The sequence below is a fragment of the Micropterus salmoides genome, unplaced genomic scaffold (genome assembly GCF_014851395.1).
Source record: "Micropterus salmoides isolate LMB-PRFRI ecotype aquatic unplaced genomic scaffold, ASM1485139v1 Ms_hic_scaffold_10, whole genome shotgun sequence".
In the NCBI taxonomy this organism is placed as follows: domain Eukaryota; kingdom Metazoa; phylum Chordata; class Actinopteri; order Centrarchiformes; family Centrarchidae; genus Micropterus; species Micropterus salmoides.
This window is the reverse complement of record NW_024040041.1, coordinates 12,635,712-12,658,700: the sequence shown is the minus strand read 5'-3', so window position 1 is coordinate 12,658,700 and position 22,989 is coordinate 12,635,712.

Genomic DNA, 22,989 nt, shown 5'->3' with positions numbered 1-22,989 from the left:
ATGCACCTGAGACAGTACAGCACATAACAGCAGGGTGTAAGATGCAGGCAGGAAGTGCGTACATGGAACGCCATAACCAGGTAGCTGGCATAGTGTACAGGAACATCTGCCATGAGTATGGGCTGGAAGTCCCAAGGTCAAAATGGAAGACACCTCCTAATGAAGTTAAGATCCTGTGGGACTTCAAGATCCAGACTGACAAACTGGTGATGGCTAACCAACCAGATATCGTGTTGATCGACAAACAGCAGAAGAAGGCTGCAGTGACAGACGTGGCAATCCCAAGCGACAGCAACATCAAGAAGAAGGAACATGAGAAGCTTGAGAAATACCAAGGGCTGAAAGAGGAGCTAGAAAAGATGTGTAAAGTAAGAGCAACAGTGGTAACAGTGGTAATCGGAGCACTGGGGGCTGTGACCCTCAAACTGGGAAAGTGGCTACAGCAGATTCCAGGTAATGCATCAGAGGTCTCTGCAGTGCAGTCCTAGGAACAGCTAAGATACTGCGCAGAACCCTCATACTCCCAGGCCTCTGGTAGAGCTTGAGGATGACACATACCACTCCGCAATAAATTATATAATATGTTGTGATTTTTTGTTGTCTATTCTTATTTTGTTTATGTTGTTTAAATGCAATGAACTTATGCCTAGATGTTTTGGGGGGTAAGACTATTCAACAGAGAACTGGTATAATACATTGTGATCAGCATGACATAACCAGTTGATAATGTAGGAAACAACAGACAGTTGTACATAATCATTTGCATCAATGTGTCAAAGCATTTGCAACATGTTCTAAACAATGAGAAATTGCTTTTAAGATGTGCACAAGTGACGATATGATGTGGGGGATAAACATGCAGGCTATTGTATACCTACATAAAAAATTGTAAAGCAAATATATGTTTGACAGCAGAACAACTTCAGCTATCACCTGCATTGAAAGTTTCCTTATAATATTTTGTATAATCGTTTATTAGTGTTTATTATATGTGGAAAGGGCCCCCTCTCTTCATTTCCAGCATTACTGAAGTCAGTGAAAATGCAATTTTAAACCAACAGCAGCACTTCAATGTTATGTTGAACAAGCAAACTGTTGCTCACACAAAAGAGGTGAGGGGCTTTTACATGTCTGTGCCCAGAGGTCTGTATTGACATTGGTGTTTTGGAGTGCATTAACAACATATTAGCGATCGACTTTAGACTCTGCAATTTAGGTTTGATTTACTAAAGCCAAATGCAGATTACATTCATAGCTTCAGCTCAGCTGCTTGCCCAATAGGCACCTGACATATATTCTTCAACTTGCAGATGTTAGGTGTTAGGGCTGCAATATAATGGCTTGCTTTTGCTGTTTTCACAAAATACACATATTTTTTTTTCAAATTCTTGAAACGGTAATGCCTTCCTGATTTTCTGAAGTGTGTGGTTAGCACCTTGTCACTGTTTAGTTTTTTAAGGATTCATCCTGGAAACACTATCACTGTGATCTTGCAGTTTCAGTCCTTTACACAGTTACAGTGAATACTGCTTGGCATTGCAATACTAGTTTAAACACGTTATTCAGGAACATTATTTTGTTGAAGTATTTGCTGTCTTTGCTCCAGGGAGATGCAGCTGGTCCCACATTGAGACTCCTGAAGCAGCATCTGGGAGGTGGGGCGTTCAAAGCATCTGGATCTGGCAGCCTACAAAAGGTACTGTAGTCCAGCAGGGGACATCCTGAGAGGGGGAAGTGTAGTTCAGAAGCTCTTTTCCCTAATCAGCCTCAGGCACAAAGAATAATGTCATGAAACAAGCTGCGCTCAGCAACTGTCTGCACACAAAAAATGGTGCCACCGTGCAACTACACACACATACTGGTCTTTCTCAGAAAACACTACAAAATATACAAAATATGTGTGATTTGGGTTCATTTCTCAGGCTTTGCTTTATCAGTCATGGCAAATGACTGTGTTGTGTATTATTCTGGCTATTTGGCCTAATAAAGTTTTGGTATTCACAACTGAGCTGTAATTTCAATGCTGATGGTCAACCAAAATCAAGCTGGGTACAAAAAAGATTTTTACATAAAATTACTATATAAATACAAAATAAAGCCATAGATAGACTGTACGTCAAGACACATCCTTTCCTTTCTCAGAATTCTATCCTCTTTTCCTGAATGTGTGAGATTGAACATTTGGTTGTTTTCACTGAAGGTATAAAAGTTGGGGTGTCATTTCCATTTGATACACAAATTATGATCAAGGGCCATAAAAAGCATCCTTGACTCTATTATGACAAAAGATACTTTGAAATTCATATCCTGGCATATCCCACCGCCAAGTCAAAGGATATCACAAACACAATGACTCATCTATTCCTTCTGATTACAATATCACCCATTCTCAGTTGCTAGAAATAATTTTAGTTCGGCAAAGGAAAACAAGAACACTGAAGTTTACTGTCCGTCTCTTTTCAGCTTGGCTCATCACCTCTCTGAGCTCATCATCCCTTTTAGAATCCTCTTAGTGCTCCTGTTAATTAACTCTAATAATGTCTAAAGAATATTGGATGTATTTCTGTCTTGAACGCTGCCCAGACTTTGCAATGACTCCACACACTCGGGCTTTTGAGTTGAAACCTCTGGCAATAAATCTCATGGAGATTATGCAGTCACACAATTTTTTATTTATGCATTGGTAATCCACAGCATAAATAAAACTCTTTTCATCCGCTGTTCAGTAATAAAATAATAATCTTCACAGAAAGTACGATCTGTTAAATAAAACTGTACATTACAAACATTACAAGCAATGACCCATAAATAAAAAGACAAGGGCCTTTATGACCTCCATTTCATTATCATTATAAAGCATATATCATATCAAGAAATATTGTAGTTGTTTCTTTCCTCTTTTCCTGCAACTTAAACTTCTGAAATGAATAAGTAAAGCGCAAGGTAGTAATACAGATTAGTTTACTTGTGGCTGTTCAGCTTGAGTGATTACAGTTCCATTTGGCTCCTGAAACTTTGCCATTTTCCTCCTCTGTTTCTCCAAGGAATGCCCCTCAGGGTGGAAGTCAATTTGAATTAAAATGAAGGCCATCTCAGAAAAAAATAGATACACTGTGCTTTGAGGAATCTGAAATGATTTTCAGACAAACAGAATTTATTCAGAAACTGCAGAGTTTAGCACTGTGAATGAAATCATTTAAAATTCAATTAAAGTACCCTCTGACCCATTCCTACCCAACACCCTGAAAACATTTCTGTGTGTGTAGGTGTGCGTGTGTGGTGTGTGTGTGTGTGTGTGTGTGTGTGTGTGTGTGTGTGTGTGTGTGTGTGTGTGTGTGTGAGAAGAATACTGAAGGCATTCTAGGACAGATCACAACCAGGGGTACAGGTGCTGAGGGGTAATATAGAAAGCTCAATTAATGTATGCAACTAAACTCAACTAATTCAACTATAAAATAGCCTACAATATTTGTAAAAGTTTTAGGCATGTGTGGCAAAATTCTTCAAAAATACTTTTTGAAAATAGACATGTTAATAGATTTTATTTATTAATTAACAAAATACAAAGTTAGTGTAATCATCAATCAAAAACGGCATAGATTCTTCTAGGTACAATTGCACAATGTCAGGGATTTTGTAGGTGTTGTCGGGTGTATCATTAAACAATTACACCAATCAGGTGCTAATAATCACTAATTCAATATGTAGGTTTAAACACAATAATTAACTGAAACAGGAAGAGGGAATAAAACGTCTCGGGTTACGTATGTAACCCTTGTTCCCCGAGAAGGGGGACGAGACACTGCGTCAGCAGATTCCTCAAAGCACAGTGTATCTATTTTTTTCTGAGATGGCCTTCATTTTAATTCAAATTGACTTCCACCCTGAGGGGCATTCCTTGGAGAAACAGAGGAGGAAAACGGCAAAGTTTCAGGAGCCAAATGGAACTGTAATCACTCAAGCTGAACAGCCACAAGTAAACTAATCTGTAATACTACCTTGCGCTTTACTTATTAATTTCAGAAGTTTAAGTTGCAGGAAAAGAAGAAAGAAACAACTACAATATTTCTTGATATGATATATGCTTTATAATGATAATGAAATGGAGGTCATAAAGGCCCTTGTCTTTTTATTTACGGGAGACAGGTTTCAGCATGCCAGGACGCAAGGAGAGGCGTTCCGGCAGTATCTCCCGCGCCGGTCTCGGTCCAGGATGGCGATGGCTACAGAGAAACGGTCCCAGGCGTGCTTATATACGCCTCCAGTTACGCCGTCACACGCTACCGTTCTAGCAACGCCAATAGGATTGGAGTAGTTTCATTCATGATTTCAGCCCTGCCACGCCCAGAGGCGTTCCCATAGTGTCGTCACCGATGCAGTTCGAGTTCCCTCAAAGGGGAACTGTGTGGAACAGCCAAACTCAGCTAACAAGGTGAGGCTGCTAAAGACACTTTACTGTCGAAAGTCATACACAATGACAGGATGGAGCACAGCAACAAGACACAAGGTAGTTATACTGCATCAGCAAGGTCTCTCACAGGCAGAAATTTCACGGCAAACAGGTGTTTCCAGATGTGCTGTTCAAGCTCTTTGAAGAAGCACAAAGAAACAGGCAACAGTGAGTGTTGGAGCCATTCTGTGTATTGCGATGGGTTGGCGCTGTGTGCAGCCACAAGTCTACTTAAGACATTGGGTAATTAGTGCAGGTGTGGCGCACTGAGAGGTGCATGGTTTTTGACCGTGAGGCACGGCGTGTAATTATGGAGACTGACTTGAGTTAAGTTATTTTTGAATAAATGTTTTATTTTTCGTTATGTTAATAAATGGATTGGCATATCCGACGTTAAGTTCAGACTTTTGAAAGTTTATTATTATTATTTTAAGCCACAAGGAAACAGCACGCCCGAAACACGCGTGCAAAACGACTTAAATGTGCGCCAACAATTAGTCAAAAAACCCCTCTGTATGAGGAAAAGACTGATCAAGTTGAAACGACACGGTCCTTGTGCTGTTCGTGCACTATCACGGTGATCGGCTGAATGGAAAACGCTGGCGCATCAGATACAGTAGGCCCATGGGTGCAGCGGGCCTCACATTGGACAGTGAGGCGGCCAGGAAGAGGTGACGGACGGCGGAGATCGAGAACGGTGAAGGACGGCGGAGATCGGTAGCGGACGTCGGTATAAAACGCTTTGAGATTCAGTGAACAGTGAGGAGGTCCGGATGGGACGCGGTTAGGACGGACGGACACCATAGGCGACGGTCACGGAGGTTTGTGTGCGGCTTCACATTGGACAGTGAAGAAGGGGCACTTTGATGCAGATAATCGGACAGTGGAGGACATTCTTGTGGACCTAGAACGAGTAAAACGAGGTAACGGCAGTTAGCACACACACATAAAAAGATGTATGCATTAAGAGCTGCAGTTATTAAAGTATAAACAGCAAGAATAAAAAGAGAACACAAAATATTGACATTTGGTTAAAGTAAATGAGGACTTGAAATAAGAGACATTTGGGTCGAGGGGTTTACACAAGAAAAGTAAAGTGTTTTATGCTTTATTTCTGATTTCTCGTTTTCATATTTAAATGAAATGTTTTTATTTTGTTTTGCTTTTTCTTGGTTGAAAACGATGTAAAATGGATGAAAATGATCAAGGTATCGAGGTAACACATGTGGTGTCGGCTGACTCACAAAATGATAAAGAAGAAGCCTCCGTAAAAAAAAAGATCTATAAAACCTACAGCAAAAGCATTGCTTTCTAAACTAAATGACTTGGAGACACTAAGAAAATCCAAATTAAGTAAAGCCGCCAATCTAAAAAAAAAACGTTCAAGGTTTAATGTGTGAGTCTGGTTATGAAGCTGAAATAAAAGGCAGCTTCAGCAAATATCAAGCTTTGATTAATGACGCAAAAGTTGCACATAATAATCTGCTTGAGTTGTTACCCGTAGAGGAAAAAGAGAAGCATGAGACCTGGTTCAAAGCAAAGCTTTTAAGTGTGCATGAATTTTGCCAGTGTGTGGAAAATCATTTTAAGAGTACAAATAATGGTACTGCAGAAGAGGTTCACCTTGAGGATGAAATAAAGCCAACGGACAGTGTATCAAATGTTGGAACATCATCATGCATTAACAGCCGCACCAGTGAAAGATCAAGTCGATCAAGCAAGGCTGCATTTGAAGTTGCACAAGCAGAAGCCAAGAAAGCTGCACTTCTGGCACGCGCAGCAGCGCTAAAAAAGAAACATGAAATGGAGAAGGAGGTGGAGTCATTACGCAAAAGAATGGAACAAGTGGAAATGGATGCTGAGATTGAAGCCTCGGGTTGCAAAGTTGGCAGTACTGCAAGCATTTTCAGATCAGGATAAAATGGGATCTTATTTTGAGAAACAAAGATCGAAAGAAATACCTGACATTCCTGAAGCAAGGTTTGAGAAGTCTACAAGATTGAGGAAATATAAAGGCTTACCTGTTGCAGTTGCAAGACCCGCTGAAAATGTTGTACATGCAGTTGATGACAATTCTACACGACAAATTCTGCAAAAGCAAAATGAAATATCCGAGCTGCTCATTCAACAACACAGAGCAAGCCAACTGCCACCAAGACAAATGCCTGTTTTTGAGGGTGACCCACTGAAGTTCAAAACGTTCATGCAAGCTTTTAAGCACTGTGTTGAAGAGAAAGCTGCATCTAAAGGTGATTGCATGTATTTTTTTGAAAGGTACACCAGAGGGCGCCCACACGACCTTGTACAAAGCTGTTTACATATGAGTGCGGAGAGAGGATTTGAAACCGCTAAAGCCCTCCTACAGGAACACTTTGGTAATGAAACCAAGATCACAGCAGCTTATATGGAAAAGCTTCTCAACTGGCCTGTGGTGAAGGCTGAAAATGTTTCGTTACTACAGGACTATGCATTATTTTTACGTGGCTGCAATAATGCAATGTCAGATTTAAGGGATATGAGAGAATTGGACATGTCTGCCAACCTCAAAATTGTTGTTTCGAAACTTCCTTTTAAATTGAGGGGAAAATTTAGAAATTCTGCATGTGATATTCAAGAGAGACACAACCGCAGACCAAACTTTAATGACGTTGTACACTTTGTGGAATATCAAGTCAAAATCTTGTCTGATCCTATTTTTGGTGATCTTCAAACTACTGAAAGAGTACATGCTAAAAGGGATGGGTATACAGCAAAGTCTAAGTTGAAGCGAGACAACTTTGCTACAAACGTCTACGCTGTTCGCAAAGTACAACACAAGGACACACAGGAAGGTAAGCATAGGGACAGCAACATCAGCATCAATTGTTTATTCTGTTTACAAAATCACAGTCTGGATGAATGTCAACGATTTGCCAATAACAAACATCGTGAAAAGATCAACTTCTTAAAGGAAAATGGAGTGTGCTTTGGTTGTCTCAACACTGGGCATTTGAGCAAAAATTGTGATAAGCGTAAAATCTGTGCAAAGTGCAAACAGAGCCATCCAACAGCTTTACACATTCACGTCAAACAATTGGACAAATCAATGAACCCCAGTGAAACTAAACCAGCTGTAAACCATACGCTTGTGTCAGCGCAGACATTTGGGAGCCAGACCGGGGCCGGTTGCAATGGAATGCTCTCCATCCTGCCAGTTCAGGTAAAAGCACAAAAAGGCAACAAGGTGATTCAGACCTATGCTTTTCTGGACAATGGCTCAACATCCACATTCTGCTCTGAAGCGCTTATGCGTAGGCTTAATCTCACTGGGACAAAGTCAAAAATATGTTTGTTAACGATGAGCCCAAAGACATCAGTGTCAACATACATTGTGAATGGACTTGAAATAGCTAGCCTTAATGGTACAAGGTACTACAGTCTTCCAAATGTTTACACACAGAAGTCGATGCCAGTGAATACAGCAAACATCATCAAACAAGAGGACCTTACACAGTGGCCTTACCTTGAGCACATTGAAATCCCTGGAATTGATGCTAATGTGGAGTTATTAATAGGGACTAATGCTTCAAAGTTGCTGGAACCATGGGAAATTGTGAATAGTCAAGGTGAGGGTCCTTTTGCTGTTGAAACTCTATTGGGGTGGGTGGTCAATGGCTTCGGAAAGGATTGTAAAGACATGAATGACAATGGTGGTCATAGTGTTGCTGTTAACCGATTATCTGTGGAATCACTTCAGCTGCTATTGGAGAAGCAGTACCAAAGTGACTTCAATGAAAAAATCGCCGACGACAGAGAAGAAATGTCAAGACAGGAGGCAAGATTCATTGAAATAATGGACCAATCTGTAAACTTAAAAGACGGACATTACAGTTTAAAATTGCCATTCAAAGCTCAGAAAGTGACACTGCCAAACAATCGTTGTATTGCTCAACAGCGCCTCACTGGATTAAGAAGGAAAATGGAAAGAAATGAGAAGTTCCACCAAGAATACGTGAGCTTTCTTGAGAATGTCATCAGCAGTGGCTATGCAGAAATAGTACCACGGGATGAATTGCGTTGTGGAGAAGATAACCTGTTCTATATTCCTCATCATGGAGTGTATCACCCACGCAAAGGCAATTTGCGAGTTGTCTTCGACTGCGGAGCTAAGTTTAAAGGAACTTCTCTGAACGAACAGCTTCTGCAGGGTCCGACCCTCACAAGTTCCTTAATAGGAGTGCTTCTACATTTCAGACAAGAACCAGTTGCCTTTATGTCCGATGTAAAGTCTATGTTCTATCAAGTCAAAGTGGCTGAGGAAGACAAAGACTTTCTAAGGTTCCTGTGGTGGCCTAATGGAGATCTGTTCAAGCAAGTTGAAGAGTATAGAATGACTGTACATCTCTTTGGAGCAGTGTCATCGCCTAGTTGTGCATGTTATGCTTTAAGGAAGACTGCAGACGACAATCGGAACAGTTTTTCGAACGAAGTGATTGACACCGTACATAGAAATTTCTATGTGGACGACTGTCTGAAAAGCTCACCATCTGTTCAGAAAGCGGTACAGATTGTACATGACCTGGCTGACCTTTGCCAGAAAGGAGGATTTCATCTTACACAATTGATCAGTAACAGTCGCAAAGTCCTTCAAACAATTCCTGAGAAGGAACACTCTAAAAATGTGAGTGAACTCAATATGGAAATAGACCAACTCCCAGGGGAAAGGGCACTAGGGCTGCATTGGTGTATGGAAAATGACAAGTTTAACTTTCACTTGAACTGCAAAGAACGGATGCAAACACGACGAGGGATTCTATCAGTCGTTAGTTCAGTGTATGATCTCTTAGGGTACCTTGCGCCAGTTCTTCTTCCAGCCAAGCACATTTTACAAGAATTGTGCAGAAGGAACTATGGCTGGGATGAAGAAATTCCACAAGCCCTAAAACAACAATGGATAAATTGGTTGACTGACCTAAAAGGGATCTCAGAGTTCAGAGTGAGTAGATGCTTGAAACCACACGACTTTGGAACACCAGTCCATGCTCAATTGCACCACTTTGCTGATGCCAGCGAAAGGGGATATGGCATGGTAATTTCACAGGAGCAGAGAAGGAGCTAAAAAGAGCAATTGCAGAGTTAAACAACAAATCAATTGAGAAAGCTTTAATTCATGACAACATCAAATGGACGTTCAACCCACCTACAGCTTCACATCATGGTGGTGCTTGGGAAAGCATGATCAGACTGGTCAGAAAGGTCTTAGTATCTGTTTTACATCTACAGACTTTATCTGATGAAACCTTAGTCACAGTCTTATGCGAAGCCGAAGCAATCTTGAATGACCGACCAATTACGAGAGTTTCTGAGGATCCTAATGATTTAGAACCCCTGACACCTAATCATCTTCTTCCTTTGAAAAGGAAACCAATTTTGCCTCCAGGCCTGTTTGATCAAAAAGACCAGTACGTAAGACGAAGATGGAAACAGGCTCAGTATCTTTCAGATTTATTCTGGAAAAGGTGGACAAAAGAGTATCTCGTTACTCTACAGGAGAGACAAAAGTGGAACAAAACAAAACGTAATCTTACAGTAGGAGATATCGTTTTGGTTGCGGATGCTACTGCACCACGAAATTCTTGGATGATTGGAAGAATTATTAAATCCTTTCCGGACAAATCGGGCATAGTTAGATCTGTGCAAATCAAAACCAAAACAAACATAATTGAGAGACCAGTGACAAAATTAGGCCTATTGGTAGAACAGTCAATGTAAAAGTGAACAAACACACCAAATAGGGGTTTTTGTTCGTTTATTTGTTTGTTGTTTTTATTGTAAGATGTTTTTGTTGCATTTATGTCTCCATACATGTATATGTTTATAATTGTTATGTCTTGTAGTGCCATGAACAATTAGGGGCCGGTTGTGTTAGAGCCATTCTGTGTATTGCGATGGGTTGGCGCTGTGTGCAGCCACAAGTCTACTTAAGACATTGGGTAATTAGTGCAGGTGTGGCGCACTGATAGGTGCATGGTTTTTGACCGTGAGGCACATCGTGTAGTCAGTTGTCACCCCCGCTACTAGCTGACTAGCAAGCGAGAACCGAAGTTGAAATAATTAGCTAGAAGTCACGGATAAATGGTTGAAATTGTTAATGCCCCCCTCCTTCCACCCAAATAATTCCATTAGCAGAAGAAGAATTACAGAAAAACACTGTTTTCTGTAACGTGTGTACAGTTTGTAAGTTAGCAACAATACTATTTGATAAACCTGTTTCTTTCTTATACATTAGACAACATCACACAGCTTCTTTTTTCACCTACATGTGATTTATTGTTGACATTACCTGATAAATCACACAAATTTAGTTTGTCATCATGAGAAGGTATTTACACAAGGAAGTAATCTGTCAGCCAGTTGCAAAAGGTAAAAGTTTGTGGTGTCTGAGATTAAATGTGTAGAATAACGTAAAGTAAAAGCAGCATGAAACATTTCATCTCAATTTCAGTGAGGTGACTCTGGGACTCAATGAGCCCTGACTGCTTGATTAGATTTCACTGAGGTTTATACAGTGAATCGCTCTAGAGTAATTTTCTTTCTTTGTTTTCTATTGAATAATTTATTGTGATATTATTAGATTATAATATTTACACATAAAAAAAATATCCATTAATACTCAATGCAAATGTCTACAAAGAGAAAAACATATTTCCCCATCTACGGTAATGAACAGTTGGTCTGATCAGACACCAACACACTTAAGCATAAAGGTCAAACTTCAAGGAGTGAGCGTGGGAAGCTGATCAGTGATTCAACCCCTGCTACCTCCTGAGAGGGATTTCTTTTTTATTTGAGTTGTTAAAGTTGTACGTTAGTTAGGGTGACAGTGGCAGTAACATCAGGCTAAACACCATTAACGTAATGGTACATAATGACTGATCTGTCAGATTCACTGTTGTTTTTTCTTTCACACAGATGGTTGTTATTCATTAACTGTCCACTTGAGGTCACTAGTCCATTAAACAATAACTGGAAAATGGGGGGGATTGTGTTGTGTGAAAATAAATAATGGCAGTTGAAGTAGGTAAGTGAAAGGTGATTTCACATAATAAAGTGTATATTGGTAAAAACACATGAACATCATCCAAGAATACTATCATGTCTTTAAGTGCTGGGGACAGTTCTTCCCATCAGTGCTATAGGGCTGGGATCAAGGGTACACCAGAGTAAAATGTCACAGCCTGCAGCCCAACCCCACTGTGCAATGTCAGATTAATATTAAAATTCAGAGCAATTCTGAAGTCCAGTGTAATGATAGCAAAGGTTCTGTTGTTCCAGGATCCCAGCTAGTTTAAAGGTCTGTCATGGATTGAAAGTCAAAACAAACCACTTATAGTTAACCCCTGTACATGCGTACATGCCTACTGTGTGTTTGAATGTCCAGGTCGGATTTTTAATTGCAGAGTTAAGAATGCAGAATCTGCTCTGTTAGTTTTACATGCATACTGTATGAGCTGTCTGAACTGCAAATAAGTTCTTATTGTTGGGGAGTTTATTAAAGTGGGAAGAAATCATGTAACTATTAAATACAACTGGTGCAATATGAATGCAATGGCTGAGATATTCTACTTGTATGTTTTAATAGCGAAATGATTTCCTCCGCCTGGTCTGCTCCACCTACACACACTATCCTGGATAAGCACCATGCTTTTTCGCTCAGTACACTCATGAGTCTAATTTTAGGGTTAGCTTCTTAAAGCACGCTGGTGAGAAAACAGAGCGAGAAAGCAAAAACAAACCAACACGAGGAGACATTTTTGGCTTGGATAAAAATAGATTATTGTTTTGTCCTGATTAAGACTGGACTGGCAGTAGTTTCACTAAGTTCTAGATAAATGTATTGATATTTTAGTAATGAAGAAGTAGCCTACTATTCTTTTATACAGCTAAGTAGGAATACTGCCCCTCATAGAGGAACGCCAGAAAGATGTTCATATAGTCTTTAAAATATGTTTCTATGTGTACAAAGAAGGAGGTTTTATTTTACCTTGACATCCTTCAGAAATCAAAGACCATTGTGATGATGTATTCTGTCAGGAGTTATATAACCGCCTTGCAGAAAGTGGCATGACTGCCACCTCTTGTTGTCATTTTGAAGCTTTTTTCAGCATAGTGTCAGGCATCCTCCCCTCCAAACATCAGCATGGTCACGCTTTCCAATAACCGTGGGGCTGCAGCTGAAACGCAAGGTGTAATGAAATACATCCCATCCATCCTCTATAAAACCACGCATCTTATATTACACCCCTACAGATCAAATTTGAAACAGAGATGAGGTGTGATTTAGGAAATCCCATGCCTCTTATTTAAGAAGAAAGGAAGAGTGTCTTGAAGTGCATACTCGTTCAAAGAAATATCAAGCAGAGCAGGAAAACTTAAAATTAGCCCTCTAAAATCACTGTACGACGTTATTGCCTGGGAGCGGAATAAAATAATTACATCTGAGAGCAGTACATTCCAGCATTGGATTAAAGAGGATGTGGAGAACAGGAAACAGACCCAGCAGACAGTGAAACAAGACGAGGTATGCAACCAGCTATCTCACACATGCAACACTGTCCTGCAAAATCTACAACAGATGTCATATTCATGCTTCTTCCAGCTAAATTGGCACAGTAGCCCTGGATGCACACTTCACCACAACACCTGTGACATTTTTGCCAAAAGGCTGCTGGCTCCAGAGCATGCCAAAAGTGTCAAGGTTAAAAAAATACTCCTTAATTGGCAGGTGTTGGCTTCAATCATAGAGGTGGTGTACAGACAGCTATGGTTGCCAAAAAACATTCAGGATCTATAGAGTTGGCAGCTGCAGCCAGTTCTTATTCAGGTGTAATGATGAGCGCAGAATTACTAATTAGTGAATCTATAACGCGTTGGTCTTCTGATATCAAGACACATTACAGTGCCGTGGACTCTGTGGCAAAACATGATAAATGACTCTTTCCTCAATTCTACTGAGAATCAATCATCATGATGTGTGCTTCCAGTGCCCTTTCATATTCAAATGAGGAAGACGTTGGAGCGTACAGAGCCCGGGAAGCTATGGAAAGAAGAACCCATTCAGGAGGTTTAAAGAAGGGATCATCCCATATCAGTCATCTTGTCTTGGCTCTGTTGCTTCATTCCAATGTCAGTCAGTTGTTTAATGGAGATTTTCATCTCGTTAAATTAGGAAATGACAACATGTTGAATTTACCAGGTTCTGGTGGTCATCTGTTACTGATTAGCATCACAGAAATAAGAATATTTCAAGGAATAAATAATTGAAGCCAGAAATACATTCTTGTTAATGGTCTGGATGTTTTATTAATAACATGTCATTACAGGTAAGTTTACCATTAACCTCGAACAATGTCAAGAATAGTGCCACTCTCATGTCTGTAGGCTAAGTATGAAGCTACAGCAGGAGATAGTTGAAACAGGGGAAATCAGCAAGCCTGGCTTTGTCTGAGAGTAAGTTAATCCAACTACTAGCACAGCTAAAGCTCATTAAGTAACACATTCATTCATATCTCATTTGTCCAGAAATTAAAAAAAAGTGTAAACTGAGCTTTTTCTTGGCATCTTGTCATGTGGAAGGAGGGACAGGTTCAGTCCGGCCTTCAGGACACACCTACCTGCATTTTTCTAATGTTGCAGTCTCTAAACTGGAACAACGCATAGATCTCCAAGTAGTAGCATCTGTACTGGACGACAGAATAAATACACAGCGCATAAAGTTACAGACTAAATTGGTTCTAAAACTTTTTCTGTCACGCCCCCCCTTCAGAAGCCAAGAAAAGTTCACCCCCCAACCCCACCCCAGCAAAAGTGGATTTCACTTTTATCAATCATTAACAATACAGGCCATTGAAACCAACAAGAATCGGGTTAGATAAAAATAGCCTTGCTAGCATCAGAGCACATTTGTTTGTTTATGTCACCATGTGAATCATATTTATGCAAGTTTAGGTCCACTCAACATCCATGACGGCCCCTGAAGTGGCTCTATGCCCTCCCAGGGGCCCGCCCCCCAGTTTGAGAGCCAGTGTGTATAATTGGACATTTTGGGGAAAATGCTTATTGCTTTCTTGCTGACTTAGATGAGAAGATCAATACCACTGCGAACAGGTGGAAACAGCATCCTAACAGCACCTCTTAAGCTCACCAATTCCCATGTCATAACTCATTTGTTAAATCAAAAGCACAAAAAGTGTAAACCCAACTAGATGTTCTTGTTTCATTATGGGGTGGAAGCAGATTTTCCACATGTCAAACTATTCCCAACACACACCTCTGGGCAAAAGTGTTTTTTAGTCACTGTGTGGCAGCTGGATGGCATTGCCTCCCCATGGCTGCCAGTAGCTGGTTAACAAGCGTATTCTCTTTTCAGTCTCTGGCATTTTCAATGAAGTTATCATCATGCAGAATATTGCATAAGACATCCACATATGTACTGTATCAACATTTGTTCTTCTGTACGAACAGACAGCACAGTGTGTGGGAGAACATTCAAAGTGTTCTGCTTTCAGCTGCTGACTATCTCAGCATTCATCAAGCTTCACAGGATATGTTAGAGGGGAAAAACAGAAATCCTCAGGTGTGCAGAAAATCCAGAGGTTTCTGTTCTTGCCCAAGGTAAGTTGGTGTCACATGATAGTGGTGACATGTAATTAGTAAGCTTTGAGAAGCCAGGCAACAGCTGTGTCCGTCAGTGCAGGAAGAACCCTTAACCAGATGAAATGAGATCAATTAAGACTCATCCAAGTGAGAGATTATAGCAGGGAGACGTGACAGTGACGTGCCACCCTGCTACTGATTTATTTGTTCACCCCGATGCCATCCAAGCTCTGGTAGCACTGCTTGTTATTTCACATACACACACACACACACACATCCTTCATTTTATTGTCACTCTGTGCTGCATGAAGAATAATTATTGTGCCATTACAAAGATTTAGCAGCTCAAGAAACAATTCTTGTACACTGTCAACCTGTTTGAAATGATTTGCTTATGCGTGTGGCTTAAGTGATTGGAATAAGTAACTCCTGCTGCTTCGTTTATTAGGTGTCTCAAAATAGCTGATATCACATGCAGATCATTTCATCAACTCTGAAAAAGCTGGCAGTACAATTATTTCTCTCTTAAATAATTGGTACTGACAGAAAATAAATTAACTGTCAGGAGAAACTATGAGGAAGACCCAAAGTTTCCTACGAGCATTCTCTGTTGCTAGTGTCGTCCCATCTGGAGAAATCAAAGACAAATGGACACAGGGGTCAGCTCAAGTGTCAACAAGGACACACATCTACCATTATACAAACATTAAAGAGGTGGTATTATGCTCATTTTCAGGTTTTCAGGTAAAATCTTATTTAGGGGTTGTACCAGAACAGGTTTACATGGTTAAATAAAAAAAAACACCATATTTTTCTCATACTGCACATTGCTGCAGCTCCTTTTTTTTACCCTATGTGTTGTACGCTCCGCTCTTGAGCTACAGAGTGATCTTACTTGTACAAAATCTTTGTTGGGAGTTGCACATGCGCAGTTCCCAGGTAAGGACTGCTAGCCAATCAGAAGCAGAGAAGCGCGAGTCGTGAGAAACAAGGAAGTGTGATCCAAATCACAGCCGCTTCAGACTGCGACCATAACCTAGCAGATGGTATAAGTTACTCACAAGTCCACAACCACACAACATCATTGTTCCACATCTTACCATCAGGACTAAACGTTGAACTGTTGCCGGTGTTCTGACGATCTATGCTGCCTTGCCGAAAAATGCTACCATAGCGCAAATCGATAGACTTGACTTTACTCGGCCCTGCTCCGTTTTCCATTGCAGATAGTACCCAGAGATAGTATGTAGCTTGTCGTCACAGCGATGCCACACACAACTGCCAATATTCAATGCGACACACACACCAGCGATCCACACAGCTTTTTCTTTTTTAAGTTAAAACGTTTCAATATTACTCAGAATGTAAAGACAGATAAGCGGTATGAAAACCTTCCAGCTGTGTTTTCCTCTGCCGTTGTTGCTGCAGCGGTCTGTGTGACGGTGGGAGCAGAGGGCTCTGAGCGGGCGGCTGGCTGGCCTCACACACTCCTCCCGCGGGTTGGCGCAGGCTTCCCCCGCAGCCACTTGCGGAGCTCCCCAACTCCAAAAATATTCAAGCACATTTTTGTTCGGCCATTACTTCTCGTAAAACTGTCAATATTTGAAGTCTACACAAAACTTCTCAGAAGTGGATTTAGTGATGAAATTACACTCAAACTGTAAAATATAAAACTTTCTGTTGCTGGCCTCTGTCTGGTGCACGCAATGATGATGCAGTGAATAGTGAATATTCTCTCTGACCAATCAGCAGTCTGTCGTGTTTTCATTTTACATTTTAGTATCCCTCTGCTCGCTTGGAACCTCGACGGAGGTGAGGTGATACGAAAAAAAGTACCTGGAAGCAGGTACAGTTACAACATTTCTACAATGGAAAACCAAACAAAGGCGAGCGGAGCCAAAGGGCCTCCGCTCAGACTAGCTTGGTTTGAGGGCGTGCCTGACAACGCTAGCCGCTTGGCAAGCTTTATGACGCGTTTTCATTGTGATGTCACAAGTAAAGGAAGTGAAGGGCTGGACTACAAACGAGCTGTTTTCAAGCAGTTCAGAGCAGTGCTTTCTGTGGGAGATGGGAACTCCCTCTGGGCTGGACTTTGGGCTTTTTCACTTTGCAAACCTGTTACATGCACAAAAAAGATAAATAACTCAATAAAGGAGAGGGGAAAAGCCAAAAAGCATAATATCACCTCTTTAACTGCATCACACATTAATCCACAGAAACAAACAGGAAGTCAGGGGAAATAATTAGTGTTGAATCATTTATCAAACATCGTCTTTTGCCTACTAACAGTGAGCTAAGGTACTCATCTGAGGCGTTTCAGGGTGAAACAGAAAAACATCTTAATGATTTACCATATGACGCTCAAGGGACATTGTTTGTGGCAGGCCCTGCGCAAAAGAAGCCGGGCAAAGCTGACAGAGAAATGGCATCACAAGTGCTATGAAGGAAAAACCTGACGTCAAAGTCATGCTCATGTATAGATTTATATTCGACACATGTATCGCTCAAACTATACTTGTACTCTAAGTAACATTGCCAAAATTTGATCACTGCTATCATTGTGTAGTGGTGTGTGTTTCTATGCAGGCTTACAGGATTTTAGCCTTGCTCTTGGAGCATCAAATTAACTCCACCCCCCCCCCCCCCCCCATCATTAGCTGAGCTTATTTAAAGCAGCTATAGTATCATGGCTGCCTCTTTGCTTTTTCCCTGCCTGTCTGTTGCCACATGAACCCTCTGTGAAGTTTAGGTAGGTGAGTGAGTAAAAACCTTTTCTTATGTTTTCAGTGTCTTTTCCCAGTGACTGAGGCTGTATGTTTTGCAGCAGTCTGCTGCCCACCTGTTTTATGTGGTTTGGCTGACTCCAAGATTCCCTGTCTGGAGTGGTGTGATGTATTGTTCCTTACAGAGCACCCCATGAACTAGTCAATGTATTTGCTACTTCTAGGCTGGATTACTGCAATTCCTTATTATCAGGCTGCTCGAAAAAGTCCTTTAAGACTCTTCAGCTGATCCAGAATGCTGCAGCACGTGTTCTGACAGGAACCAGGAAAAGAGATCATATTTCTCCTGTCTTAGCTTCTCTGCATTGGCTTCCAGTAAAATCCAGAATAGAATTTAAAATCATTCTTCTTACCTACAAAGCTCTTAATGGTCAGGCACCATCTTATCTTAAAGAGCTCATAGTACCTTACTACCCCACCAGAGCACTGCGCTCCCAGAATGCAGGGTTACTTGTGGTTCCTAGAGTCTCCAAAAGTAGACTAGGAGCCAGAGGGTTCAGCTATCAAGCTCCTCTCCTGTGGAACCAGGTTCCAGTTTGGGTTCAGGAGGCAGACACCATCTCCACATTTAAGAATAGGCTTAAGACTTTCCTCTTTGATAAAGCTTATAGTTAGGGCTGGCTCAGGTGAGTCCTGAACCATCCCTTAGTTATGCTGTTATAGGCCTAGACTGCCGGGGGATTTCCTATGATGCACTGAGTTCCTCTCTCCTCTACTTTCTCTCCCTCTGTATGCAACCTCATCCCATTATTGCATGTTACTAACTCGACTTCTCCCCTTTCCGGTAGTCTTGTGCTTTCTCGTCCCTCTCCTCTCTCCTCCTATCACTTCCTGCAGGTGTTTCAGGCTCTGGAGCTGTGGAGTCTGGAAACGTGGCTGCGGGTCACCTGCTGCCCCCATGTTCCTGCTCGACACCCTCTGCTACAACAACTATTGTTATTAGTCCTATTGTTGTTATTGTTATAATCATTAACATTACAATTGTTATCATTAACACTACTATAAATATCTGTACCGTTTTTCGTTTAGTCTATAGCAACATCACCTTTACTGTCTGTACCTCTGTGTGTATATATTGTGTAGGCTGCCTCCCTCCCCTCTCTCTCTCCTTCCATCCCTCTCTTTTTCTCTCTGTTCCTCTCCTGCTCGCTTGCTCGCTCTCTCTTCCTCCCCCCACTTCACCCCCAACCGGTCGAGGCAGATGGCCGCCCACCCTGAGCCATGGTTCTGCTCAAGGTTTCTGACTCTTAAAAGGAAGTTTTTCCTTGCCTCTGTCGCCTAGTGCTTGCTCTTGGTGGGAACTGTTGGGCTTCTGTAAATAACATCACAGAGTACGGTCTAGACCTGCTCTTTTATGAAAAGCGCTGTGCGATAACTGTTGTTGTGATTTGGCGCTATATAAATAAAATTGAATTGATTCCTCTTCAACCACCAGCTCGGCCACATTCGCGTGATGCTGATGTTGTAATCAGTGCATCTGTATCTTCCATACTTGATTACTGCATTGTTCTTTTCTCTGGTCTCCCCAGCTGTGCTACCACAAGTCTTCAACTTGTCCAGAACGCAGCAGCCAGAATCTTGACAAACTAGAAAATCTGACCATATAACACCCATTCTGGACTCTTCAATGGTTACCAGTGCAGGGTAGAGCTGAATTTAAGGTCCTCCTTTCAAACTGTACAACTTGTATTTTATCCTGTGTATTCCTTGGAAAGTGTATTGGGATGGTGCTGCATTGGGATTTTGCACTGAAAATAAAATTTGATTTGTAGTGTGTTATTGGTGAATTTAAGTTTCTGATGTCAGCTGCATCGTTCTAGAAATTCATTTTTAAATGATGACACTACTATACTACTGCTACACCTGTTTTTCTGTTCTCCCACTGCACATATGCTGTTTACAGTGATAACATTGGCAAATTTACCATCAAAATTTGTGCCATTTTTTTAAATGGTCCATCCATGACTGTTGCTATATTTTACTGCTTTTCTTATGTGTCCTGTATTTTCCTGTCTCGGGTGTGTGTGTGTGTGTTCCAGCACATGGTTCACCAACACACCAGCTGACAATCCCCTTATCAAGCGCCTGCTGAAAAACCCCTGATCTTCAAACTCAGCGCCACATTGTTTTTGTCACTCATGTGGCAGCATATCCTTGCCTGATTTGCTTAGTGTTCGCTTGGTAACATGTTTTATCTGTTTCAATATTGTCTGCCACGCTGCCACAACAGGACCATCATTGCTAAGCCACGCTCTCCTCTCCTCCTAGGTCTGTACAAAACTCAAACCTAACAATGAGTTAAATTTCACAGATAAGTGAACAAAATTAAACTTCTAGCAGACATGATTTTGTTGGCTGAAATCAACTGTCACTAGCAGATTTAATTGGCTGACGCTAGCTAGCGTAGCATATGTTAACGCTAAAACTGTTGGCTGAAAACTCCAAGCCTGTAAAAGGGTCTTAAATGTGCTTGACATTGGCATTTTCAGCAGCTCCTTTGTGCATGCAGGTTTTGTTGCACTTGGAGATTTTCTTTGTATTTCACACTCGGGCATATTTGACCATTGTGACCCTTTACAAGTGTTCAGACAACTACCTCATTTTTCCAGCTTCAGGGACAAACTACAACTTTAATGCTAGTGCAGCACTTTCTTAACTGTATCTCTCTCTCTCTGCAGTTCATCACCAAGAACATACTGTATAGATCCTACGCACCCACATTCAGTCTCTATCTTCCTCCCATCTACAGCATACTCACCTCCTGCATCAATCCATACTTCACTAAATAACTCATGAGAACATGCATCAAGCTGGTTTTAAAAACTGCACGATACCTTTGATCTCTCCAAAAACTTTTACATCAAGGTCTTGACAACACTGATCCAAGAAAACATGTTTTTCTGTGATTCCCATTTGAGAGCTCTGGCCTTTTACTGTATATCCTTGGTATGATGTTTGTAGAAGATCCCTTTGAAGTTGCCCAGAGAAGCCCTAATAAAATCTGTCATATACACATGCTGCTTTTTCCTTCCCGTCATCTCTCTCCCACTTCACTCTTTCCAGACGCTTCTAAAACCAGCCCCCGACCTTAAATTATTTTTCCCCTTACTTTTCAGTTATTTGTCTTCTAATGTCTGGCTTCTCTGATTAATTTTCTCTGCAGGGTGGTCACTTTGGTCACACACCCAATTCCTCTCGCACCTTCTCACTCACTTCTATTACAGCTTGACAGCCCACTCAGACAACAGGATCACCAAGGTGGCTGGGCTGTCTATTAGGGATGAGGATCTTACTCTCTCAGCCCACCTTATTTGTCAGAACTGAAGGTATGCCGTTACAAAGACTCTACCTAAAAACTGTGCCACAGACAGCCCATCTCTTCAGTCAAAAGCTGGCACTACTTTTCCATACAAGACTGTGGCGCATTGGCTCCTGTGTCTATTGTGCTACACACTCGGCTCTAAAGAGTCAGTAATGGTGTGGCCTTTGCAATTGTACAGAAACTGACAGTGAGACAGCTGTGACAGATGCAGCCTGGGTGTCTGCTGCTGGAGCTGCCAGCGGCAGCCATGGACGAGGATGACTCAGTAACTCAGAATGACTGCAGAGTGGCCTCTTGACTTCTCATTGTGCTCTACACTGCCACTCAGGACACGCATTACTGGGGAAATACATACAGATTGATCTAATGTGAAATGTGTCCATTTACTGTAAGAGGATGGAATATCCATCAGAATGAGGTGCTGCCTGGAGGCCATAACTCTGTCAGCAGGAGGCTGGAAGTGCAGCAAATATCAACCTGAATACATATGAAGGAAAAGGATTTCCCAGGATTTATAACTTTGGCTCTCCTGACTTGAGGGAAAAAAACTGAACTCAAGTGGAACCATCACAGAATATTTTCGCACAAAATGTCCAGTAAAACTTTGCTGGTGGTGCAATTTAAAGGAATAATTCAACATTTTGGGAATCAAGCTTATTCACACCAAGTGTTGAATGAGAAGATTGATACTATTCTCATGTTGGCTACAGCCAGAACAGAAGTTGGTTAGTGTAGCTTAGCTGCTGGCATAATGGCTGGAAAATGGTAAAACCTATCCTATCCTGCTTCTGGCTAAAAGTCACAAAATTGGCCTACCTGCACCTCTAAAGCTCATTAATTAATATACATTGTTTAATCAGAACAAAAACCAAAGTAACTTATTTTAATCAAATAGATCTCATCTAACTCTCTATAAGAAAGCAAATAATAAAATTTCCCAAAAAACTATTCCTGAATTTTAGGCTAATTTTGAAGACATTTGCATATCATCTTTTATAAAGTTCCCAATTTCAATTTTCAGTTATCAGTTAGGGATGCAACATTTGGAGTAGTGTTTCTGGCCACCTAGTAAAATTAAATTCACTCTCTTTTAAGTCTATTTTTGGTCTCTACCAAACACCTGTGGGAAATATCTGTCTCTTCAGCGGCTCCACTAAATTCACTAGCTAGTCGCTAACTGTCTTCTGAGCAGGCAGTGTACGCTGGCTTTTTAGAGCTTTAATACTGATAACAGCTGCCACCTGATGCGAAAATGATGCTTTGGAGAGGTCTGCAAGCCCTTCGGGACAATGTTTTTTTATTTTTATAGCTCGGGTCGGACTCGGGCTCATTTAACTTCTCCTTTCAGTGGGCCCATATACAAGCAGAGCACATACACTATTGTATGAAATGTTGTTATATCGATAATATTATACATCAACACAGTCTCACTCCCTACTCGTCAAATGTCTGACGCATGGTCAAGGCCATTTGTCGTCGCTTTTTAAAGACTTGGGTAGCCCTTTTGCATCAATTATTGACGTTTAGGGATCCACAGTCAAGTTAGCAACGCTTAGCAACAATAAATATGCAATATCCGGTTACACTTTCAAGATAAAACGTAACGTTTCGATACATTGCCATGTTGAAACGCGCATAATTAAAGTCGTGAAACGTTGCAGTTTCGTTAGGTTTAGGCACAGAAAGTACTTGGTTGGGTTTAGGCAACAAAACTACTTGTTTAAGGTTAGGAAAAGATCATGGTTTGGGTTAAAATAGCTATGTATGTCAATTAAGACTTAAGTAACGTTAATGTCAAT